Here is a 27,683-nt window from a genome sequence, read left to right on the forward strand (position 1 = left end):
CAACAGAAATTGTAATGGTTAACATATGTACAATGGACACCACTAATAATTCAAAAGGAGAGAAATGTGATATAATAAATACCAAGATAAGGGAAATACCGGATAAGTCAGTTTTTAAAGATGTTCATAGGCAACACATTTATAACTTTACAAAAGAGATGGGATCTAAAATAAATTAAAAAAAAGGTCTTAAAAACGAAACGGAGAAACGATACAATGTATATGATAACAGGTACTCAAGGATAGGTACAAAAATACGTGAATAGCGGGAGATTTTCGTTTCGTGGATACATAATCGATTTAGAATACTGTGTCAACATGCAGTTAAACTGAAAAAGAGATTTAAAATGAAGATCAATGGAAAATATTGTCATTCTCTGATATACATGTAGTAGAGAAAATGACAGAGAAAAGGGATCCTTAAAACTGTTGCTATGAGAAGCGACGACACCATACTTTTTCAATTCTTACCTCAAACGCAATTCAGCCATTCGATTGTTGACAATGATCACCATAGTTACAGGTACATAACCAACGCAATCCAAAACGTTCACTTGGTACGATGTCTAATCTTTGAATGTCCTATCTAAATACGCGCAACTGCGAATTTAGTCGACAATGGAGATGGAGGCTGTCTTGCTGCCACGGTGGTGAAATTAGTTCCCGCATATTAATTTACTTCTATAGAAAATGTAATTGATACGTGAGTACCATGATAAGCTTGTCTTGATATAAATAAAGGTCATTTTCATTGATATATTTTTGAAAAATATTTTTAAAAAATGGTATACAGTAGTCATTTTAGCATTGAGAGATAGTTTTCATTTCATTGTGGTCTGTAACGCCGATATTACAATTATATTATTGTCATTTAATAATTTACATATAGACGTTAATCTATAATAGTAATATAATGGTTAATCTGTTTATAAATGTTTTAATATTGAACTGTTGATCGCCGATGTCTTTTGTGAATGTAATTTAATGTAACTCTTTTGCTGCACTTGTTGATTTATGTACACCTAATTTTATATTCATAAGTTAGTTTTATCGCTTATTCGGTTACAATTTAAAATCTCCCAGCAATTACTTAATAAAATTATTTTATGATATGTAGCTTGTTTCAGAAATCGTTCGACAAACATTAAATGTTAAATGGAAAATTTTGAAGTAAAAAATCATTGTTTCATTGTATTTTGTTTTTAAGTTTCTCAAATTTCTCTTCCATTAGTAATCATGTCTTTTTACTTCATTTAAGGTATTCGATGTATAACGATCACATTGCACCTAATAAATAAATGGTCTGATATTCTTAATAATTATATCATTTGTGTAGAAATATTCCACCACAGGAATTTTCTATAAATTTGATTATTGTCTAATTAAATGCACCTTGAATTTTAAATTTAAGTCTTTGGACAACGCTTGTTCATTCAGATTGTAAAAGAGTAACTCGAAATTCACACAAATCTCTTGGTTTATATGTTACAAGGTTTATCACTGGAAACTTGTAGACTTCATAAGAGATTTATTGCAACTGCAGAAGAAAGATAATATATATCATAGCTCTAAAACACACAGATATACTTACACATACACATCAGTAGACAACACACTCATCTATTAAGTACAATAACTCCATTTCATAATTCAATCACATTTACTACTTTAATGAAATGGAAAATAGATAATAAAAATCTAATCAATTGTTCATATTTCACCCTTATAATTAAGAACTGTCGATATATAAATTTATCACACATATGAATAATTATGGCCTTTATATATTAATGTAAAACAATATTCAAAACACAAATAAGGCATTTTGAACCACATACGTTGATACGATTGTCGCACAAAACATAGATGTTACCAATTCTATTGTATCAGAACCTTATATGTAATTGACATCAGGTACAGTGCATACTAAGTCACTGAAGGATTGTAGGAATGACTTTACAAATCAACCGAATAAATAGTTAATTACTGATAGAATAATAATTTTGATAAACAGCATTATTACACTCTCCTACTTTAGGTGTAACTCCAAGACCTCAGTATAGAATCATACAAGTTTCCAAAAAGTTTCCAAAAAAAACAGAAAAAAAATTACTTTCCAAAATCCTGAAAATCTTAATCCGTGGAGGGGGGGGGGGGTTACCTTTAACTTCAATTTCACTGATTATTTCCTTATTTTTAATTCAGTTTCTTACATGGTCCCATAAAAGTGGGGGGGGGGATCTCCATGTTAATTCAATTATTTGTATGTAAATTTAAGAAAAGTCATTGCAGGCCCCCTGGCTCCCCTGATGCTACGTACCTGTCCTGCTTTTAACCACTAATTTGTACGTTGTATTACGCATATGTATAGCCCTGACTTTTTATCTCAGAATTTATAGGGTTCATACCTCTAAAACAATAATGATCTATATTTATGAAGATTGCATGCATAGTATCAGGCATTCGGCGAATTATACTATTTGCGCACACATTACACTTTGCACTACTTTGTTAACTTTGCAGTGACAGCTTTGTGTAAATAAATTTCATATTTTGATGCGTTTTTCTTGAGATTTAAACTTTTATACAGTGACATAATTATTCAATCTCCTCTTATATACAGTCACATAATTATTCAATCATACTTAAATGCTTGACAATTTTTAAACGGGAAGTACTCTTCCTCGCCTACTATAAAAGTAAAAATAAGCTACATGTGTATACGGAAAACAACAAAACATTGAAAATTATGCTAATTGACGCATGTTGCAGTTTTGGCATAATATTAACTTATTTCATAATACTGACAGTTCATATCACATGTCCATCATTTCTTTAAAAGGAATACTTTGTTTCTGCACTGATTACCGACAACTTTACAATTACAATGCCTTTGAACTTATATGTGCATATGCAATCCCGATCCCGATTCAGATAAACGTGTGCTAGTCTGGTTCCCTGAGCTACTGATTACACACAGAAACCAGGCTAGCTCAGCGCAGGCTGAATTTTCCCCATAACATCCGGTTTAACCTCGCTTATATATTTTCTGCGTGGACCTCATGATACATGACATAGAAAGTCCTTATCAGTAGTTACCGTATAATTGAATCAAACTCCCCAAATCACTCTACCTTCAAAAACTTTAACCTTTCACCTTCAAACCAACTAATCAGAATTTAGAATCACCAGACCATGAACAACACTCTGAATACTCTATGTGTATGGAAACCCATTATAGAGACTTTGCTAGATAAATAACTTAATAAACATGTACAGTATGGAAAATGGAAACATATTAGGAGCATTGATGAATTTATTCAAACAACCAAATTTAAGGTGGTATGTGACACCTTTATGTCGTGACGTACTATTTATCAAAATAAACACAATAAAATCAAGCGTTATCTTATAAATAGTTTCTTTCCCGTAATTGTCACAGCGCAGTGAGTTAAGGCCAAGATCTAGTTAATGATCCCAGAGTGGGTTTTTGGTGCTAGAACCATTCTGACGTTATAATTGATTTGTTAAATCTTTTCCCCGTACTGGTCACATACCACTATTTTTACCCCGTGCTCATTGACCACGCAATTAGTTCCATTCTAAAAATGTATGTATTATTTAAAAAATTCCTAGGGGTACTAAATGGTCGAATTTGGTTTCTTTTATGGCATGGATGGAAAGAAGAAGGTTTGAAAAAAATACAGGCAGGAAAAATGTTTGAAAAATTATCTTTACAGGCGCAGTAGAAAGGGTGTAAAGAGGCCAATGTTTACACAAATTCCAAAGTGAAAGTGAAATTTTAATGGTAGGGGTTATTTTAGGGGCCATATCTCAGTCCCCTCTCGATTGATTTTTCTGTAGTTTGGATATGTTGTTGGACTAGTTGTGTCATTCTATAGGTATGCTGTATTTGAACTCATTTGAGCCGGTGGAATTTTTTATATGATTTATAATAAAAATATAATTAAATTTTATGTACTAGTTCAGTACATGAACAGTACGTGTTTGATGTTTTAGGCCAGATAATTTTGGATGAAATTTGGCTCTCTCTCTCTCTCTCTCTCTCTCTCTCTCTCTCTCTCTCTCTCTCTCTCTCTCTCTCTCTCTCTCTCTCTCTCTCTCTCTCTCTCTCTCTGGTTATACCTCGATAACAAAGGTGAATGAATTATAATTATATTTTGTGTTATAACAAAATGCTCTCACGACTGGTTTTCATTTTTAGCATTTCTAAAACATTTGGATCCATTTACATGGACTATTATCTTATCAAATTTAAAAACAGAAAACCTTTTTGATAAATAAGAAACTGTGGCAATTTATCATATACTGTATGTAAAACATGTATGTAAAACCTTCAATAGTCTATGATAAAGAAAGATTACTCTTGCTTATTCAAGCAATTTTTGTTACAAACCTATACAACAAAGTGCTATTCTGAACTAAAAAGCAGCGCTTCATTATGTTTTGTAATATGAATTGGCAATGTATATAACTATACATTATTTTCATATACAGTTAATATTTTTAATTTTATGCTGCGATGGTAAAATTTTGCTTTTTCTATTCACTATGTCTAGTTTTCTTCATATCATGATTAGACACATTATCAATTTTTGAAAAATCTAGCAGCGCTTCATTACTTCAAATTTGTTTCATTTGAATCTATTGATATTGACTTTCATGAAAATCAATATGAATTTTTTTTAAAAATATATGGTAAAATTAATAGCAGAGGGATATTACACCCTAAAGGAGTTATGTAGAAATTACCTGACATTCTATATTGAATCATGGGAAAAGTAATAACGATACCTATATTTAATTTGACATCATTTTAAAGGGAAGGTTAAGAGCTTGTTTGGTGCCGTTTTTAGGGGACTATAGGCATTCTAAATTTATTTCATTAGTTAAACGTGGACCAAACTCCGATACTTTTTTTTACTTATATTCTTTATATTGCATAGAAATTAACGGTTACAAACATGATTTTTCATTGTGTTTACCAGAATATTAAGCCCTGGTAATCCTTTCAAGCAAAGCTATTGTTATGAAGCATCGTTGAAAGAATTTATATCCTTAATTTCATAAACCTGCAGGCATCTTACTGTTGACCTTAAAGGTTTCACTACAAATAAAAGATAAAAAAGAATGTTTCACTACGAATCTGTAAGCCCTGGGTTCGAATCCTGCTGAGGAGTTTAAAATTGTTACCTTTCAAAGATGTTTAAAACACATTTTGGTAAAATATTGTAAAATTTTAAAATTCTAAATTAGTGAAAGTATTTCAATGTACTTTAATCCTCATAAGTATTAACGGATGTCTTAACCACATTAGAATAACTTGCAACCTATTTCATTACATATATATGCATAAATGACTAGATTTGAGAGATCAAATAAATGTCACAAAGGATGACTGCACTTAAGGACATGCGATATTTGCGAAAAAATAAACTTTGAAAAGAAGAATTTTTCTTTCAATTCTAGAAATGGTCAACATCTAAACTGCAACTTTACGTAATTGCGTTAAATAAAAGTATGTCGTTTCCAAGTACGAATTTGTTTTCGTAGGCCGGGGTCATCACGATTTCTTAAATCTCCATGCGATAATGAGGACGCCACCTTTTATACTGACTTCATATATAGTCAGCGTATGTTTGTCTATTGTTCTCTGTTTAACAGTAGTTGTATTGGAATTTATCCCGAAGCAACCTTATCTCTAGTCGTCATCCTAATAAGGATCAGGTTAGCTTTAGCTTAACCATTGGGTATGGTGGCCGCAATTGATATCGGGTTCGGCATCCTTTTTTCAGCAACTTCTTCCATGATGCCGGATCATCAGACAAAATTACAGGTTGTAATTCCATTCTATCTGACAAATAGAGTAACCATCGATTGAAAATACATTGGTTAAGTATACGCTCAGTTACTGTAAGTATTGCCTTTTAACCCAATTTATTCCCACGTGCTTTTAAAATCCCTCAACATCAGTTGTGCAGTATATTCTTCGCTATTTAAGAATTAAATAAAAATTAAAAGTTATCATAATTTCCTCATGCTATTATACAAATATTTAATGTATGTATACTTCAATTACATACTGATCCTACAATTACTTATGTTATTATGTTACACTTGTAGCACAATCACAAAGATGGCGATGAGAACTAGTTTATTTTGGAACACGTGCAGCATCGTTACGACAAAGAAAGACAACTCTATTCAGTATCATAACAATTATTTGTAGCACAATCACAATGAAGACGGCGATGAGAATTTAATTTGGTAACGTGCAGCATCATCATGACAAAGAAAGACAACTCTATTAAGTATCATAACAATTTTTAAGAGTTATTGTTGTGAATATATGACAACACTTTTGTTCAAACTTATTATTTTCCATTTTAGAGCTATGCCATTCTGAAGATTTTGCAGCAAATGTGTTTTCTAACACCTTGACGTCTGTGTTAAATATATGATCAACTACTGTAAGTATTGACTTGCATCAATTTAATTAATAATCCAGTATTGACCACTTAAAAAATGATTATCAGGTAATGTCACACATTGATGCGGGTGACACTAAACCAAAATTTAAACAGTAATTTTTGTGATCAGACATATTTAGATTTAATATTTAAATTTTCATGATTCTAATCGTACACATTTGCTATAGAATTAACAATCAAGCTTTCATTAACACTTGGCTAAAACTTGTTATACAATATTGTAGAGTATTGCCACGGGTAAATGCTTCAGCATACATGCCGACGTTAACCATTAGAAGACTTGAAAGAATCGCTGATGTGATTGATTTATATTTATTGATTGAACAAATGATTGTTGATGTAATGATTGATTAATTTATTGTGCAGCCATATACCTGCTCACTAACTGAATGGCAGGTCGGTTGTTAAAATGCATATTCAATTTCAATAAATAAGCCACGACCAAAAACGCCAGTTGGTGTTCAGCTGTTGACTTTTATAAATTTGCATTATCAAAGTTATGTCAAAGGCAGCTTAATAGACAAGCATACGCTCATGGTTTAAATGAGAAAAAAAACTGCATTTTACTTTCGCTTTCCCTGTTGTAACCAAGGGTCGATGCATGTTGAATATTATAATCCACCACGTGATTTCTCACCTCGGGTTACTTTGTAATTATTAATTTCTATCACGTGACGTGTAAGGTAGCATGTTATGTACTGACTAGGACAATGTTTTCGAACATGTTAAGTTGTCATGCATTGATTTAAAGTCTTCTGTACTTACATGGACGTGGTATAATTGCTAAAACCATAGTAAATAGTATACATGTACCATGTAGAATAGATAGGGTTATGGTGAAAGAGTGATCACATAAATTGTTATACTTGGCATTGTTATTAATGCTAGTCTAATTTTAGTACCATTCTGATAATGTCAATTCCACCTCTCATGCATATCAATCGAAAGCAGATAAGCGGAACTTCTTTTTTCGAAAATTGTATAGAAAAAAAAACATAGAAGTCTAAAATTTTAATTCATGTTGGAAATTGATTAGACTCTTTAAAAAATTTAACAAAAGTGATATTAGGTTAAGAAATAAACGCAACAGAAACGACCGAAAAGGACCCAAAACCCGGCGCTAAGTGGAGTCATCCTTTTAACTAATATCTATATAATATTGCATCAAAATGAAATCTTTATAAAACATTATACAAAGAATGCCTTTCACTTCATTCTTGTTAGTAGTCCATTAGCTATTTTTCTATGACGTCATCTAAATGAGCATTTTTGAGCAAGATTCGTTGAAACTGCTTTTAATGTGAATCAGATACATGTATATGCAACTGGCCGTCACCATGCAAGAAGACGCGCTCGTGGACGAAAATAGTTGATATGCCGACAAATAATAGTATGTATGTGTGATTTTTGTAAATTGTATGGTAACTAGATTGAGAGTGAGGTATGATAATCTGCCACTTGAAATACGCTTGAGGAATTGATGCAATTCTAATAGCTTTGCTTTACAATGCTTATTCTGATGACCATGTACGTGTGTTTACTTAAAACTCATCGTTACTAAAATTAAACAGCAGTGTTACTGTGAAAGTGCATAGGATTTTATGTTCTTTATAATTATTCCTCGAGTTGAAACCGCTAGCCTCGCCGTAAATGTTGATCGTTGATTTCAAGCAGTCGAAATCCTAAAAGACGCTTGATTTTCTATTTAGTGAATTAAATAATGTGTACTGTTTATTTCTGAAGGTTAAATTTTAAATTTTTTTTCTTATATTTATAAAGTTGTATTTTGTTTGCTGACAATTAAACAGACACACCCTAACATTTTGTTGACAGTGTTTATTTTTAAATTTTTCTTTCTCTTTAATTCTGTTAAATCGGAACAGTTGAAAAAAGTAGATCAGGCAAAAATTTTATTCATGCAGGTATCAAAGAAATTTTTCGACCAATTAGAAGTGCCATAATCTTATCAAACTAACAAATATTAAATGATATGTCGATCAACAGAACATCATTAAATTCATCTCTTAAATCAAAGCATTCTTAAAGATTTTTGTTTTACATTACGTCACTGTGATTGACAACCTTTTACACACATTTTCAATATCATTTCAAACCATCTTCCACCGTTGTTTAAATAAACAACTCTTTATAAAACTTCAATGTTAGAAAAGAGGGATGCAAAATACCTCATTAGTCCCTTACACATAGTCCTTTTCTCTATTAAACCATGAAATAAAATTAATCGTGTACCGCAGATATCTTGACAAAACGTAAAATTTTCTTCTTTTTATTAAGAAAAGATAACTCTTCGAATTGTTTAAGATGCAAAATTACCAGCTTCTTTAACGCTTTCCGTCCTGTAAATTTGATTCATTTTATTGTAACTTTTATCTAGCAAAACACATTTAACTAATATACAATGATTCAATATGAGTTATATATGAAATCAATGGAAACGCCTGTACAATACTATTTATCACAATTTTATTCACAAGGTAATAATAAAATATCATGTTATTCTAACTACTGTCAAAGGGTCCACTGAGAATGTGAAGTGTTCCTTTCCTGATTATAAGTCAAGTATTGCGTGTGCACTGTGCAGAAGGACTTCCTTCTCCGACTGTGATTATTTTGACGACTGTTTTCACTTAGCTGTGAATTTGTAGAATTAAGAATTGAAACTGGGTACGTAATCTAAATTTTATTCAAATTTGAAATGTTTTTTTGTATCAGTCAAGTGATTTTGATTCCCTTTTCACTATATAAAAAGTTTTTTTTTAAAGTTCAAATAGTTAGCACCTTCACATATCAAATTTTGAGATAAAAAATTAGTATTTTTATTAAAGATATAAAATAATGCTGACGATATGAACTCGACGTTGTTTTAACATTGTAGAGTCACCCACTGGTTTTGAGATCGGCAAGCACTGACAGTCAAAATCTTTAAGCTCATCTAATTTTCGTTGTTGTCAACTTTTATTGCCTACAATGCGAAGCAATATTATAAAGTTGATCTTTATAATGTTATTAACAAGTTTATTTATGACAATTTTGTTATTTATTTTAGCTATGTTTAATTTACATTGTATAATACTTTTCAATTCTTGAAAACTAAATTCTTCGACAACAGTAAAATTGGTTTTATTTCATAACGTTTAATTTGGTAAATTGTTATAAAAAAAACCTTTCTCTTCACAAGGTAAAACAATGAGAGTCCCGTACCTGTCTGTGTGTCTGTTCATTGTGAATCAAGTGGTTCCAACGAGTGCCCAGGATATCAACGCAGGCATTCTTTCCGATGAATTAAATAAAGTGGCAGATTCAGTGGGGTGGTCATTTCTACAGGTAGAAATCACTATAGACTTCACTGCACACTAAATTGTACATAGCTGACGTAGTATTTAGAAAGATATTGTATAAAATCCAGAATTACTCTCATAGCGCCAAGTCTTGATATCTTTAACTTGATGCTTCATGATTTATCTGTAATAAGAAAATTTAATGATAAAACAAAGATTTACCTTTTTATAAAAATGATCTTTTTTGTTTCCTGTAGGGGGAGTACAACAAACTGCAATACAAAGAGAAAAATATCGATGGAAATACGTTAGTTCAAGAGGTAAAGACAGTTCACTCAAAAACCTAGAGTCCGCTGTATCACTCTTTCCTTATCCTTTACAATTAATGATAAGTTTAATGACCGAAATAAAAAAAAAATGATTGATACACTTTGAAATGATAAACGAAGTATGTAGTGATTCTACAAAAAAATCTATTAGAGGGAAATATTGTGACATGAAATGATATATTCAATTTGTATTTTGTTCCCAACGATTTACAAGATTGCAGGTAAAATCGGGGGACGAATGATTGAAGTGGACAGTGCTCTGAAGAAGCTGAAGGAAGCTGTAGAGGAGGACCAGCTGTCGTCTATTGAGGCCCCACAGGACTGCTGTATGGACGGGGAGTACAAGGGAAATCTCCGTTTCAGAACTGACGTAAGAAATTCTTTTACATTTACACGATGAGTACAAATGAAAAAAACGACAATAACAAACTGTCAACCATCTCAAAAATCCATAAAACAAAATACAAATTCAGAACAGAGCAACACGGTCCTCTAAAATGATAGAGGTACGATCAGGTGCCATGGAGAAATGAGCATCTTCTGCTGACCGGTCACACCCGCCGTGTGCTCTTATAGAACTTACGAAAAGATGACTTCAAACGAGACTGATAGTCCTGTTTTATCAACTTGCTTGTCAGTAGCTTTCCTCGCCTTAGAAACAGTTCATACGAAGAGCATGCCCTTGTATATCGAATTAACTGAGAATCAAAAACACCATATGAAGGTGATGAAGGTATATTGCTACATAAGTAAAGAAAGTTGACTATAGAAAAATTGAAGTCATCGCGTTTATCATTAAGTTTTGTTTTTTAGTTACCATCAATGTCCATTTCCAGTAAAATATCCAAATATGAAACAGATGACGCAGACTCTGTGGTATCTTTTATTTCAAGTTCACTGGGATATATTGAGTCGGCATAAGTATGGAAATAACAATTGTTAATTGATAATATGTCATCGATATACCTGAACGTTAAGTGAAAGGCCACAGCGAGTGATTTTTTTCACTACACGTTTTTGAATAAATCATGCTTCATAAGAATACGAAACTTCTTAAAGATTACGTATGTTGACAAATATATCTTGTGTGCCTAATATTTGGGATGTGAAGACATTAATGATAAAAGACATATGTGATAAATGTTACACTAAAAATAAATAAAACGCATACTGAACACATTCAGTATTAACGAATTTTCTCTCTTTTGTGGATCAGTGGCATTCACCTCAAATTGAGTTTTCCATTTAGGTGTCTGAAGACAAATTTTGCTACAGCAAGCCATCTTATGTGAACGAAGAGAACCTCCGATTTCCGTCTCCTAACCTTCTTACAGTCTTGAAAACGAATTTAGATGTAAAGCATCTACAATTCCAGTATATTGCAATGAAGTCTGGTCTTTACATCAATTACCCAGCTACCAAACTGACGGATTGTGATACATACGATCCTAGATTCAGGTAAATATACTGCAAAGCAAACACATTTGACAACTCACCGGCACATTATACCCTTTTACTTCTCTAATTGAGGATAAAAGCTAATACATTGACCAGGAATTTGAAAACCACAGGATTCAAGACCGTCAAAACATTGAAATTGAGGTCGAAACGGGCTTGGCTTCTGTGCTTCATACTGATTGCCCCTGGAGTATTACATATTCTGTATACTTCCTGATTCATGATGGGTAGTATATATGGTTGCTTTAAAACCACTAGAAATACAAAATCTTGTTCAGCAAAAAGCTAGACGTCAAGTAGGTCCTGCATCTCTAAGGAAAAATAATTAAATTTAATAATAATAAAAGGCAAAGATTCATAAGTTCGATAACAAGACTTTCAGTATTGTTATTTTCATGCAGTCGTAGATGTACCTTTCTCCTTTATTGTGTGTGTGGTTTAAAAATCAACATTATCTAAAAGGTTTATGAGTTGTAAAGTTCTGTATTTATTGCCCTAAACAGGCAAAATACTAAAATAGTACTTAATTACTCTTTAGTTTTAAATGGGCATTTATTTTTTAATAGAGAATTTGTTGTCATTAAAATTAAAAAAAAACCATTCAATGTCATTTATTTTCGTTATAAATCAATTGTTCAAATTGAATATACCCAAAATTGAAAGAAATTGGGCACTGAAAATCATAACTTTGAGTTAAAAACTGGAACAAACCAGGAGGTCACGATTTGTCATTTGGAGACTTTTTACAATAGGTTTGAAAAATTTAAAAAGATAATCTCTTAGGCAGAAATGCAAAAATATGGTAAAATTTTTAAAAATTTGCGCATTTACAACAACTATGCACATATCAATAAAGATATTGATAACTGGACGTATCCTAGGAAATCGGGATGATAAATAAAGTATGTTTTATCTAAATATAGAAATTGGCAAATTTCCAATGCAATCCCATATAGCTCAATAGTAAAGTTGTTAAGTTTTAAGACGATCCCCTCGGAAATCAGGATGCTGAATAATGTGTTTTCCTCTAAAAATTAAAAGAGGGAATTTCCAAAACAAACATTCCCACAGAGTTCAAAAGAAAAAGTAAAAACTTGCAATACAATTGCCTAGAAAATCAGAATGGAAAATAAGTTCTGTTTAATCTAGAAATAATTGAAATAGAAGTAAAAATTCAGGCAAGAATTTTTTTAAAAAATATCCAGGGAAGAAATGATTAGAACCAAGGTATCTGACCTTATACTGGTATTCAAGTATCTTTTCCAAACTAATAGGTAATGGGCAAAACGATTGATTTGATATTGCTCAAACATCAAGATAACTGTGACACAACTTTGTCACAGAGATTATACTAGTTCCTATTTCATTTATTTATATTGATTGGTAATAATGCTTCAATGGTGTATATCAAATAACCAAGCACGTTTGAGTGTATACCGTGAAGTTCTAAACAATATACAGAGCTCCTAAGTCTTTGTTATGAAAACAAAGCTTATAAAAAGTTGTTGTTTACATTTTAATTTCTGAATAGAAAACAACAGATTTAAAGTAAAATTGACCGTGATAAATCTTAGAAACTTTTGAATTTTTTTTTCATAAGAAAGAAAAACCAAAATCAGTTTACCTTCTTAAACAAAATATTGAATCGGCCTTGTTAACATTGGAAATTATTTTGAGCTCTCTTTATTGTCATAACTCGACAAGTAATGCTGAGATTTTGACAGAGCATTGGAAATATTTTTCTAAATTATTGTAAACAATTAAATTAAAAAAATCGAAAATTGAAAATTTCCTTAGAAGTATTAATAAACGTTTGATGTATCTTTAGTAATACAAAAAGTGTTTTAGGTGCCTTTATTTATCATACATTATATTTTGATCAATTAATTCAGAAATTAAATTGAATCTCGAATTAACTTTTGAAGTTATACATAAAATCAATGAACAAAGTAAATTCAAAATATCTTAACTTCTTCAGTCTATCTGTTTTTATATTTTAGACCATTCTTTGTGTCAACAACCACTTCCTCTCCTCGTGACGTCGTCGTTATCATGGAAACGTCCTCTTCGATGCGGGGAGATATTCTTTTTGAAGCTAGACATGCCGTTCTTACAGTAATGGAAACTTTGGACGTTGAGGATAAGGTGAGTTTTTTTTATTTTGTCCACTTTTGAAAAAGCGATTATAAGCAGACAGATATTTCAAAAATGTGGTGTTAAAGCGTAGTTTTTTAAACCTTGTATTAATGAATATTTTCAGCGTTTTTTTTTGCATTAAGATCTTTACCGCAGATAAGATGTGATGATTGAAAAATTAACTACTAGAATTACCAAAACTGTGAAGAAAAAGAAAAAAGTTTTCCTTTTAAATTTTGGTATTTTTGTATATTTTTATATAGCGCTGTTCTTCGAAAGGAGATCTATTTAGTCCAAAATTGGACACAACCATCGAGCTGTCCTAAAGCCTTTTTTCACGTTTATTTATTAATGTAATTGTTAACCCAGCCGCGATAGTTGTTGTATCTTTTGATAGTTTGGTCTGGTGGTTTTCAATGACATTGCAAAAACCTTAGGAGGATGCTACGAAAATCAACTTGTTCCAGTGACCAGTGCCACCAAGAAGAGTTTCAGAAATTTTCTGTCATCTCAAACAGGAGAAGGTGGAGCAAACTATGTCAATGCCCTCCGTAAAGCATTCTTGTTATTAAAGACAAATTATACAGAAATCCGAGGTGAGTGAAAGTCAAATTAAACCTTTTTCAGGAGAACTCGGGGTTAAAATATTAAAAGATTTTGATAACAAATTCAACGCAAGGCAAACAAGCAAGAAGACATTTGAATTGACATTGTCAAGATAAATATGTTTTATTCCTTTCTTTATAGGTTTTATTGATCTTTGTTTTTTCAAACTTGTATGATATATATTAAGTACATATTTCACGTCGATACCATTACAAATGTTTCTTCTTGCAGATCAAATTCTTTTATTTGTTAGCGCCGGGAAAAATACAGAAGGAAATCCTCTTGAAGTAATACGAGATGAAAACGAGGCCCTGCAAAACAGGGTCATAATCAACACGTACGGTATAGGCACTGGTAGGTGCATTGAGGCAGAACTCAAACACATTCATGTAAGAGTATATATGTGCATGGTAAAGGTAAAATGGGATAAGAATGAAACCGAGATCAATAGAGGCTAATTAATAGAATTTAAAAAGGAGTATCTAAATAAAGCTAAAAATAAAACCAAAGAAAAATGGATAAACCCCTTGAAAATACGGCAAAAAAATTACACTGGCTTTAATAAGTAAAAAATTCTTTCAGTGAAAAACGTTTCACCTCATATTCTTATTCTTCATTTATTGGGGAGTTAATATGTGAAAATTAAATACCCATTTCATTCCTGGATATCAAACTTGTTACTTGTCCCTTAAATTTGTTTTACAGGTCTGAGTACTAGTGATCAAGAATTATTAAAAAATATGGCCGAGCAGACACTAAACAACAACATATACGGTTATGTGACGGTAAGTCATGATAGGAGAAATTCCTCAGAGCAATACGCTAACATAAGTAAAAAGTAACTAACTTGAAATCATATCATCGATGTAAAATATAAATATATTTTTGAATACAATTCCTTTACACAATCACAAAAGCTTTAAAACACACGTTTTTAAATCTCATTTCACTAAAATTAAAACCTTAAAAAAAATGAGTAAACAAAAAGAAACAACAATGACAAATAAGCTCGCCTTAATATAACTCTTCTTTTAAGTTACGAAATAAAAATCATGCTTTTAGTGAGGACTAATTATTCATTTTAGATCTTGATATTAGTACAGTCAATGTTGAAAGTTATACAGTGATACAGTGATAATTGGTCAATTTTAGCGCGGGAAATTAAAGATCATCACAGATATTATGACGTCGTCCTTACGTGAGATCATGGGAACCTATTACGTAGACTTGAGCGTGCCCATAGCAACGTTCCCAACCTATACACAGCCTTACATCGATTTCTTTATCAATGGTGAGGTTGTCTTCAATAAATTTAAATAAAGAGTTAAAGACAGTGTGAAGATTATATGATTTATACGTAAAATTTCCTGTTAGACCAACTTAACCTATATGATAGCTAACTTTTGCATACATGATATACATGACATACATCATAGTAAATAACTGAGTGGAGTATGAATGTACAGTTGATGTAGATACAAAATACAAGATTTTGAATGTTGTAAGTATTGTCATTGCATAGAATCAATCATCACTGGTTGTCTACCTGTTGCGTTTAACGGGGCTTTTTCTGGAGTTGTGTGCGCGGACATTTTGATCAGTGAACTGGTTGCAGAGATTTTGTATCTTTAAAAAGAAGAATTTTCCTATGCATTTATCATTGATGGGGAGGAGAGGACAATGCTACACCCATTGCTGACGGACCCTCGTGGCATCATAATGCAAGAACAGCACATCAACAACATATACAATTTTGAGACTTCCGGTGATGTGTCAAAAGTTATCGACTCCATGAAAAAGTAAGTGTACTTTTAAAAATGTATATACCTTTGAGAAAAGTATAATGATTTAAAAATACAGATACATATTTCTAACAACTACCCCATACGTTAAAAACTTTTTTGTCAATAAAAATATGACTTTTGATAAATCATTTTGAAAGTCCCTGTGATATTGTCAGTTATCCATGGTTCAATCTAGGATGTATGGGTATTTACCTCAGGTTTTATAACAATCATGGAATACGTCCTGCGGTAAATCCTGGAACATCCTTGATTGGATCTAGATTACAAATTTGTTTCCCGTGTAAACCATATACATATGTTCCTTGTCCAATTATTGGAGTAATACACTATCAAACTATACCATAATGTATTGTGACTTCACATTTAATCCATTTTGATATCACGTTATTTACCCCCGGCTCAAGTAGGATGTACGGAAATTTACACCCGGCTCACTAGCAAATAAAATCTCGTGTCATAAGCTACATAGGAAATAAATGAAAAGAGATGCAGGTATTCAATTTCCTTAATTTATTTTGTGTTTTCGTTATTTCTGTGTAGCCTGTCATTCTTTATCTATATTTATGAGATAACCACGTGGGTATTGTGCATTACAGAGAGAACCGTTTGTTTTTTCCTCTTTTACATCACTTTTATTGTACACACTATCATTTAGTTTTGGCTAGAATGATGAAAAAGATCACTGCTTGAAATATCTGTTTTCTAAACTATTTTTTGACTCCTTTTCTTCGCAGTTAGCACATTCGATTATGGATTATAGATATTCAAAGTACTAATTCATTTTATAGGGGTTTGGATTCACAGACGTCTGTAAAAACAACACTTATAGAGGCTAGAGGAGAGAAACTCTTTGAGGGTGACTCCAAAGTTTATCTAGATGCTGTTTACTATTGGACCCCGGTAACAAATACAACCCATTTATTCTCTCATACATTCACTTATCTTAAATGTGAAAAACACGTTTTCGTAGTAAATGAGGCTTTGTATTATCAGATTGTGGCTCCAGGTAGTAACCTCTCTCTGTGTATCGTGATGAAGCAAAACAACACTGTTTCCAACAAAGATGGTTTAACCAGGCCCTCTGACGGCGACTTCCTTTACCATCGATGGGATTTGAACCAATGGCCCGCCCCCTTCTGCAGGCATTTTAGTAGATATGCTACAGAAGGTTTGTGAACATTTTAAAAAAGATATACTTTTGATCGAGATATCTCTTACAAATAGTGTGTCGTTTGTCATTCAGCCTTTATCTTTTGTCGTTCATTCTGTATCTTTGTCTTTTTCAATATCCAGCAAAATCGACAGTAAAACTAACGCCAGACGCTTTCATAGAGGCGTATTCATACACTGGAGTCAAGGAAACAGAAGTCAGAGTAAAGCAGTATAAGGACTACTTGTCTGGAGCCATCACCACTAATCCAGGACTAAAAGTAAGAAAATGTAAATGCAAATCAATTATTTGATAATTAATACAAAGAAAAGTACATGTAATTAAGTCGATTAAACAATCGATACAAAGAAACAGGAATTTCATATATGTATGGCAGTTCGTAGTATACAAAGATACAAGGAATTTAGAGTGGAGTAATAACACTTAATTAAAACATCAGTACGTAATAAATTTTCATTTTATCAGGTGTATTATTGTATAACATTAAGAAAAACAATCCCAGCAATTTATTTGTGACCCCATACACCAACCCTTACAATGGGAGTCTCTGAAAAAAAAAATGTTTGAAGATTTTAATTTGTTTGATCAATTGAAGCAATTAAAATAACAAAGATCTATTTTGCAATATTCAGGCATCAGCAGTTAATTCCATACGGTTTACTTACCAACTGGAAAAGTTTTGGACAACGACCTCAAAGAAAGAGGCCCCGTATCTAGCGTGGCGTTACGTCATGACAGAAGACGGTGTGATTAGAATGTACCCAGGGATACGGCTAAAGGATGACTACAATCACAAACTCAGAACTTGGTAAGTGCCTCATAAAATTCTTAATGAGCAGGTCAAAGCCAAATTCAGTAAATTTGGTATCTTTTATGCCGTTCATACATTTTGGGGTTATTCGTTTTGAATTTGAAAAGATCAATTAATTTAAGTTTATTTTAGTTTGGTCACGATTATTTGGTTAAAGTGGCAATGTCACGATTTTGGTCAAATTCTGTTTTTCTATTTCTATTACTCACGATGCTTTAGGAATGTATTTCTAATTATATGTAGTTTTTAAGTTATAAGCAAGATACAGAACTCACTATTCTTTGACATGAAAACAAGGCTCGTGCCCCTGATAATGTTAACATAGGTTCAATTTACCCAAAAATACTATTTTACCTGATTTGTCTATCTTCTTATTCATTTTTTGCATGAAAAAACAGTTCCTTACGTTTAACTCATTTTAGGAATTTTTACTTCAACATTCAAAATGTAAACAACAGCTTCTTTTTTTTTTTACATAGCAATGAATTGCAAGCTCTGTAACTCGCTTATACCTCAAAAAATGATACTCAAATTTTGGATGTCTATTAAAAATGCCTCAATGAGGCTTTGTAAACATTAGAATAATTTTTGACCAAAATCGTGACCATGCCCCTTTAAGCCGGTGTGGGGATTACAAGTGTAAATATGGATCCCAATAGAGTAAAAACGGTAACAATATAAAGAATTTGTTTTAAGGTCATAAAAGTCTTATGTTGTATACTGAACTTATCCGATATATCAATATGTACTAAATCGTCTCTCATTTTTTGTGAGTCCAAAAAAGAACAGTTCTTAAGGAAATATTCATAGTTAACTATAATGTATCCCTCCGAAAGGTATCGTCGGACCGCTGCCCAGAAGTCGCTAAATGTCTTGTCTGCTCCATATGAAGATTCTTGGGGATCAGGAAGGATTATTTCTCTCACAAAGACCATATTACAAGGGTAAGTTAATTCTTGTGAATATGCTGTCGTCATTATTATAAAGTATTTGTGTCAGAAATGTCCAAATATGGATAACAATTCATATCGAAACTGTTCGTTGTCCATGAGCTATATTAATGATTAGTATCAATGGAATATCTACTGGAATATTTCTCTTATTTAATCATAATCATAACGATTTGTCTATTAGTTTGATATTTTTAAGTGGGCTGTCTTCGAAGATGATATCCATTATCAGAGGGTGCTACAAAAAGGTAGTGCAATATGTCCGAAGGATTGAAAACAAAAAAGAAATTACAGTCAAAGATTCCTGTGTTTTTTTCCAAGGGATTTTAAATACAGGTTTTAATGGCTTCTTCAAATAAACGAAACAGTATTTTAATCTTAATAACCCTCTTTTGGGTGCATTCAATATAGTCGATTAGCTATTTTGGCAGGTAATAGACCACACAAGACATACATACTCACAGCTTGGCCCCGCTAGTCTTTAAAAACATTTTCAAAACATCCAAGAATATATCGCCTTTTTACTATAAGGCAACCCCCCTGCCAAAAGACCTTGACATTTCTAATCAGTGTAAGCCGAAATTTCCCGCAATTAAATATTGGTTGATATTATTTTGCTAGTAAAACGTTTGCAAAGGGTGTGGGTGTGTTTAATACGAAAAAGTTTATTTACCGTGAAACATCATTCACTTAAGGAGAATTTGTCAGCCATTTTTTTTACTAAGCTACCACATGTCTTGCTTGCCTATGCACAGTATCAAAATTCATTAAACACTTTTCGTTTGCATTTCGTTCCCGTATTCCCCATTACATAATCCCTAAATATAGAAATCGTTGCTAAAAAAATTCCTCACCTTTTTTGAAAAAAAATCCTCTTTACAGCTACATTATCATAGTATTTATTAATTCAACATTATTTTCTTTGTCAGTTTACAACTAACGAAGAATTGTTTATTTGCATCACATAAAGATTACTCAATAACTCTTTGAAGGATTCTCTTGTTCTCTTCATCATTCAAGTCACGCCCGATTTTGTCTTAACTTCCCATATTACGATCTGATTGGACAAGTCAGTCAAAACTTTACGTTAATCTTTCTGAGTTAACGCCGTTCGAGAGACTCTGCGTTCACTTTACTATTTTTTGCAGAGGAAGCAACCCAGATAGAAAACTAGAAGCAGTGATAGGTACAGACTTCTCAGTATTCTACTTTAAGCAGATGCTGGAAGATAAATATCCAATCTGTGCAAACAAAACTAATTACATGTAAGTCGATTGGCAAATCGTTTTAGTAACGTTAGTAACATTATATTATTTTGATTTGTAAAGTATTATGCCATTTACTAGCCATCAAGTATACGTTTCTTTTTAACTTTCTTTTTAGTTTTTATTAGCTCACCTGAGCTGAAAGCTCAAGTGAGCTTTTCTGATCACATTTTGTCTGTCGTCCGTTCGTCCGTCCGTCTGTCCGTCTGTCCGTAAACTTTTCACATTTTCAACATCTTCTCAAGAACTACTGGGCCAATTTCATCCAAACTTGGCACAAATCATCCTTAGGCAAATGGGATTCAAAGTTGTGAAAATTAAGGGCCACACTCGTTTTCAAATGGAGATAATTAGAAATTAATGAAAAATTTCGAGAATTTTTCAAAAATCTTCTTCTCAAGAACCAGAAAGCCAGGAAAGCTGAAACTTGTGTGGAAGCATCCTCAGGTAGTGTAGATTCAAAGTTGTGAAATTCATGACCCCGGGGGTAGGGTGGGGCCACAATGGGGGGGGGGCAAAGTTTTACATAGGAATATATTGAGTAAATCTTTAAAAATCTTCTTCTCAAAAACTGATCAGCCAGGAAAGCTGAAACTTGTCTGGAAGCATCCTCAGGTAGTGTAGATTCAAAGTTGTGAAATTCATGATCCCTAGGGGTAGGGTGGGGACACAATGGGGGGGGGGTCGAAGTTTTACATAGGAATATATAGAGTAAATCTTTAAAAATCTTCTTCTCAGAAACTAATCAGCCAGGAAAGCTGAAACTTGTGTGGAAGCATCCTCAGGTAGTGTAAATTCAAAGTTGTGAAAATCATGACCCCCAGGGGTAGGGCGAGGCCACAATGGGGGGTTGAAGTTTTACATAGGAATATATAGAGTAAATCTTTAAAAATCTTCTTCTCAAAAACTAATCAGCCAGGAAAGCTGAAACTTGCGTGGAAGAATCCTCAGGTAGTGTAGATTCAAAGTTGTGAAAATCATGACCCCTAGGGGTAGTGTGGGGCCACAATGGGGGTCGAAGTTTTACATAGGAATATATAGAGTAAATCTTTAAAAATCTTCTTCTCAGAATCTAATCAGCCAGGAAAGCTGAAACTTATTTGGAAGCATCCTCAGGTAGTGCAGATTCAAAGTTGTGAAAATCATGATCCCTGGGGGTAGGGTGGGGCACAATGGAGGGTCGAAGTTTTACATAGGAATATATAGAGTAAATCTTTAAAATTCTTCTTCTCAGAAACTAATCAGCCAGGAAAGCTGAAACTTGTGTGGAAGAATCCTCAGGCAGTGTAGATTCAAAGTTGTGAAAATCATGACCCCCAGGGGTAGGGTGGGGCCACAAAGGGGGGGTCGAAGTTTTACATAGGAATATATAGACTAAATCTTTGAAAATCTTCTTCTCAGAAACTAATCAGCCAGGAAAGCTGAAACTCGTGTGGAAGCATCCTCAGGCAGTGTAGATTCAAAGTTGTGAAAATCATGATCCCTGGGGGTAGGTTGCGGCACAATGGGGGGTCGAAGTTTTACATTGGAATTTATGGAGTAAATATTTAAACATCTTCTCAGAAACAAATCTGCCAGGAAATCTGAAACTTGTGTGGAAGTATCCTCAGGTAGTGTAGATTAAATCAAATTAATTGTAGATCAAAGTTGTGAAATCATGATCCCTGGGGGTAGGGTGAGGCCACATTTGGGGGGGTGTTAAAGTTTTACCTAGGAATATATAGAGTAAATCTTTTAAAATCTTCTTATCAGAAACTAATCAGCCAGATGATTCTTTATAATTGTTAAGACTTTGGCTCCAGGACAATTCTTCGGCCTCACAAGAAGGTTCAGAGTTTGATGTAGCTTAATATCCCATATATAAACAATTGTAAAGGATCTTTTTGAGGACTGCAATACTCAACATGTGATATGACTATAAAATCATCCTGTTAGAAAAGGGACTAATGATTATAAGCATAAGAATATCCAGCGGGAAAAATGGATTTTATTTATACAGGATCTACATGTATTATTGTGCATTGTGCAGATTGTTTGTATTATGACTCCATTAAGCTGATTTTATCATTCCTATTGTTCCTCAGGTGAGCGATGTGACCCATGGGCCTCTTGTTTCATATTTAATCATCATTTCATATTTAAGGTCTTCCGTTTCCAACGGAAGACCTTATTGTTATTGCTTTGTTTCTTTTTCCCTTTTATTATTTTTTTTTTTCTTACGCTTTTTTGTACAAGCGATTTCTCGAAAACGCCTTGACCGATTTTCGTGAAAATTTTAGATCTTGTAGATATTGATAAAAACCTTATATATAATTTTTTATTTTAATGACGTCATTTCCGTTCGGGAGATATTGACGTTTTAGTGATTTTTAGAGGGTCATTTTGTCCTGCTATCTCCTCCTAAACGAAAAAAGATATTGAATCTAAATTTTCAGGGATTGTAGACAAAAGATTGTAGATGTGTTTAAAGGCATTTATGGTTGTCTGGCTTCAAAGGCGTCGAAGCTCGCCTTGACCCGAAAATCGAGTTTGAAAAAACGATGTAATTTTTAATGGTTTTCGTTCTTTATCTCCTTTCCTGAAAATATTTTACCATAACATATAGAGCAAATAAAATTTATATTTTCAAGAGCTTTCGTTTGATAACAATAAAAAGGGGCTGGTCCCTCAAATTAGGGGCCAAAGGGGCTCTAAAGTCTTTCTTCCATAGCACTTTACTGAGAAATATTTTTTAATATGTTTAAGAAGCAATAATGTTTATCTTTATTTAATAAAACTATTCATTATAAAATTTTTATTATGCGTTACGTAATTAGGGGTTTTAAGGGGCCAGAAGTCCAAAACTTCGATCGAATATATCTCAAAAAGGACAAATATTTTGAAAAGCAATATAGAATAAAAGATGCTTAGAATGATGTTTTAAACAATATTCAATCATAAAAGTTTCGTTATCTGGCCCCAATAAGGAGATTAGGGGTCAGCCCCTAAAATGTCCTATCCCAGATAGCTCAAAAACGGCAAAGAATTTCTAAACATTTGTTGAACAAAAAATGTTTAATATTAAATGAACTTTCGTATGATGCCAAGAAAAAGGGGCTGGCCCTTCAATTTAGGGGCCAAAAGGGCTCTGAAGTCTTTCTTTCATAGCACTTTTCTGAGAAATATTTTGTAATATGTTTAAGAAGCAAAAATGTTCATCTTTTACTAATAAAACTACACATTATAAAATTTTTATTATGCGTTACGTAATTAGGGGTTTCAAGGGGCCAGAAGTCCAAAACTTCGATCGAATATATCTCAAAAAGGACAAATATTTTGAAAAGCAATATAGAATAAAAGATGCCAAGATTGATGTTTTAAACAATATTCAATCATAAAAGTTTCGTTATCTGGCCCCAATAAGGAGATTAGGGGTCAGCCCCTAAAATGTCCTATCCCAGATAGCTCTAAAACGGCAAAGAATTTCTGAACACTTGTTGAACAAAATATGTTTAATATCAAAAGAACTTTCGTATGATGCCAAGAAAAAGGGGCTGGCCCTTCAATTTAGGGGCCAATAGGGCTCTAAAGTCTTTCTTTCATAGCACTTTACTGAAAATTATTTTGTTATATGTTTAGGAAGCAATAATGTTCATCTCACATTTATTTAACAATATATTATAATTATTTTATCATGAGCTCCGTATTAAGGGGTTTTTAATGGGTTTTAAGGGGCCAGAAGTACAAAATGTTGATAACATACCTCAAACAGAACAAATATTTTAAAAAGCATCATTTTGAAAATCAATATAGAATAAAACGCTGAGAATGATGTTCCTAACAAAATTCAACCATCAATTTTTTTTATTGTTGCCCCGATAAGGAGATAAAGGGTCAAATATCAAAGTCAAGGTCATATAACCTTCAAAAAATCGCACGGAAGACCTCCTCGTTGCTCGCAACGAGATCGTGTCTAGTTTACGTTTATAATCGAATTACGTTGTTTTCAATCGTATTTTTATGCAACATAATTTTTAAATCAATATTCTACCAGTTATATCTAAACAAACATTTTTATTAAAATTTACGTTGGTTTCTTGTATTTTATGGTATTTCCTGTATTTAGTTGTATTGTGATCGACAACAGCGGGTTTCTTGTTATGCACCCTTTTTACACAGAAACAACGACCCCAATAAAAGCACCGGTTCATATAACTTATAAGGTAAGTAATTAGTAAAGGTTTTTAAAAACGTGATTATGATATTTTCATTAAGGCAATTTGTTTTTGCATTTTATCGTAAGTGGGGATTGTAAAGTAAATGAATAAAATACACTAGTTTACCGATTTTCTCGTTCCCTGATAAGCAGAACAGTTATGTATCAACAACCCTGCAGAGATACAGGAAATAAAAAGGAACAAATCACATTTAGGGTAAAAATAATATATTTAAAACGATATCAGACAACTATAAAGAGACAAGATTGGATAGTAAACCAATAGTACCCCCCCCCCCCCTAAATTTTCAACTATGTATAACCCAAAATTAATAGATTTTGCCAATTATGTTTATTTTTTGGCCATGGATAGGAAAAAACAACCTTACTAAATTGATTTTGCAATGTAAACTAGGAACTGTTATTAGATTAGCTGAGTGATAAAATACGTAAATGATTCACTAAATGCTTATAAAAAACCCCTAAAATCAACAAAAGAATTCCGTATAATTAAAAAAAACCCAACCCAAAACAATGCCATATACTTTTACAGATAAATCTGCCAAAGTATGTTTCAAGTGGATTTTTAGACTCAGATGAAGGATATGAAATGCGTCCTGTAGCTGGCTCAAACGTGTACCTTATTCTTAAGCATAGACGCCTGGAGGACGAAGAAACGTGTTGCACGTCAGGGGTACGTCAGACATTTTCGTTAATGTGCACTGAGATTTTTATTTTTAGGAAAAATAATAGTCATATATATCAATTTGCAAAGTGCTAAACATAATGGTCTTCACCAATTGTATATTTTACTAGAAATATACAAATTGTTTCTCTATATGCCTCTTCTCTTCAACATCTTCCTTACTTAAACTTTAATAAGAGTTTAGTACTATATAAACTACTACTTTTCGCTATAAATATGTCACATACCATTGCTCCTTATTTTTCACTATTTTTGATAATGAATACATTGTTCAACTTTTTTCAGTCTTTCAGTTTCTATATCTGTATTTGATTCGATACATTATCACACAATATAAAGGTTTGATACTGCACGATAAATACTTTTGCATGTTTTTACCTTGTTATCCATTTACAGCCCTATGCGTCACCTAGCTCAATACAGTGTACAGGAGTATGTAATTGCCTCTGTTACAATGAACTGTTCTTCAACGAATGCAAGAATAAATACGACACCATGTAAGAACCTTGTTTAAACTCTCTGTTTTTGGATTACGATATTAAAATTAAAGGTGCTAAATTTTTTTTTGAATGGAATTATCATTTGATCTGCTTCCATCGTACGAAACTTTGTTTAAGTACCAATGATAGAAATACCAATATGCATTTATAAAATGTAATCAATAATCACGTGGTTGAAGTCTATTACAAATTGAAGAGTTGTCGCCGTCGGATTGGTAAATCAGGTATTGAAATCAATTTTGGTAGCATTTTGTTGGGAAAGTATCTGTTAGCTCTTCTTTTTAAATACTTCAATAACTCTAAAAAAATCTTTCTTTGATCAAATTAATAAATATGGCATAGAAACTAGTTCCTTCTATTAAGAAATAGTTAAAAAATAATGAACATCAAACGATTATATACTAAGAACAAGTGTGTTATATTAATTTCTATCGTCTTTCATAGGGACGGTTTCATTCCATGTAGTCCCCAGTTACCAGCCCTGAGGTCAGTAAGTACAGCGGAAGAAGATAAAACTAGGAATCTACAAACGTGTTTTTCTACTAATTGTGAATGTAGAAAAACAGAAAGGCAAGCATTTGATTCTTATTTATATAGGTAAAAAGCAATAAGTGCAGTTTTATTGCAGAATTTTAGTTTAAATATTCTTTTTTTTTTAAATTATGCTTCTTTTAAGAAAAGTGAGCATTTTTGACCCTTTTTTACACTGTTCGTTTGACTTTCAGTCTATCTGTCCGTCAAACTTTTTCCCATTTTTGACATCTTTGATTTATTTGCTTGATCATTCCAACTAAACTTCTTTTGCCCAAAAATTCATAAAAATTTTAAAGGCAAGAAATAAAATGAAATTATACATGAATGGATTGTAGGCACTTATTTGTATCAATGTGTCTGTTTTAATCTTTTCCATTTCAAGTATAATAATTGGTTTTTTTTTCGTTTGTCAGTGAATGTTTCCGCATATCAAGTTGTTCTTGGTGTACTAGCGATAAAAAGGGATACCTCCTGAAAGGATTTTGCGGCCTGAAGGAAATATGTCCATCCCAACAATGTCTAAAAGATGGTTTGTCATCAATATTCGTTTTTGTTGTTGAGGAATGAATTTCATTTCAATAGTTTTACTGTCCACAAAATAGTGCATCCTTAAAATTATAAATTAAGATAGATTTATGATTTGATGCACGTAGCATTTATAAAGACTATACAAAACGATGACTTTCTTTTTGTTGAAAACTATTTATTTATATATTCAATATCATGCATTTAAGAATTATCAAATATAATTGCTATACCAAAAATTGTCTTCATAGATTGCAATGAAAAGTGCTGTGGATCCGAGTGCCAGCTGCCGTCGTCCTCAAACGGGAATCAATCGCTATATGTCGGTGTAACGTTTGGTACATTTGTCTTTGTCATCTTAATAGTCGTCGTCGTGATTTTCGTCGTTCGCAGATTAAAACCTGACGTGGTGGACAATACCTATCTTGAGCCAATTCATACCTACAACACGATACACAAAACACTACGGGAGAGTGATCATTACGACACGATCCAAGATTTCCATTACGAAGAGTGTAAATATAATTGCGAAAATGAACACAACAGAGATAAATTTGTGTTATATGTAATAAGGTTAATATTGTCAGTATAGATATTAATGCTTTTATATGGAAAATAAATATGTTCAATATCATTTCAGAGTTAGTTTTGTTGAATTAAACAGAATTCGGAATACCACAAATGAAAAATACCCAGGAGTTTTAGCTATCAAGCAAAATGTTGAAATATGAAACAAAGGAAATATTTAATAATGTTTATTATTCTAAGAAGCAATAGTTATATGTTTTGATACACGTATTTTAGCAATCCTCAGATTTCGAATATATATTTATATGAGTGTCGATGAATAGATTAAGCAACCTTATTAAGCAGTCCTCTCT

At 32.4% G+C, this 27,683-nt stretch overlaps 1 pseudogene; it reads left to right on the top strand.

Moving 5' to 3' along the window:
- Positions 1-629: 629 nt before the first annotated feature.
- LOC128171600 (VWFA and cache domain-containing protein 1-like) lies at positions 630-27,423 on the top strand (annotated as a pseudogene).
- Positions 27,424-27,683: the final 260 nt, after the last annotated feature.

Source organism: Crassostrea angulata, chromosome 1, assembly GCF_025612915.1.
Source record: "Crassostrea angulata isolate pt1a10 chromosome 1, ASM2561291v2, whole genome shotgun sequence".
NCBI classification, from domain to species: Eukaryota; Metazoa; Mollusca; class Bivalvia; order Ostreida; family Ostreidae; genus Magallana; species Magallana angulata.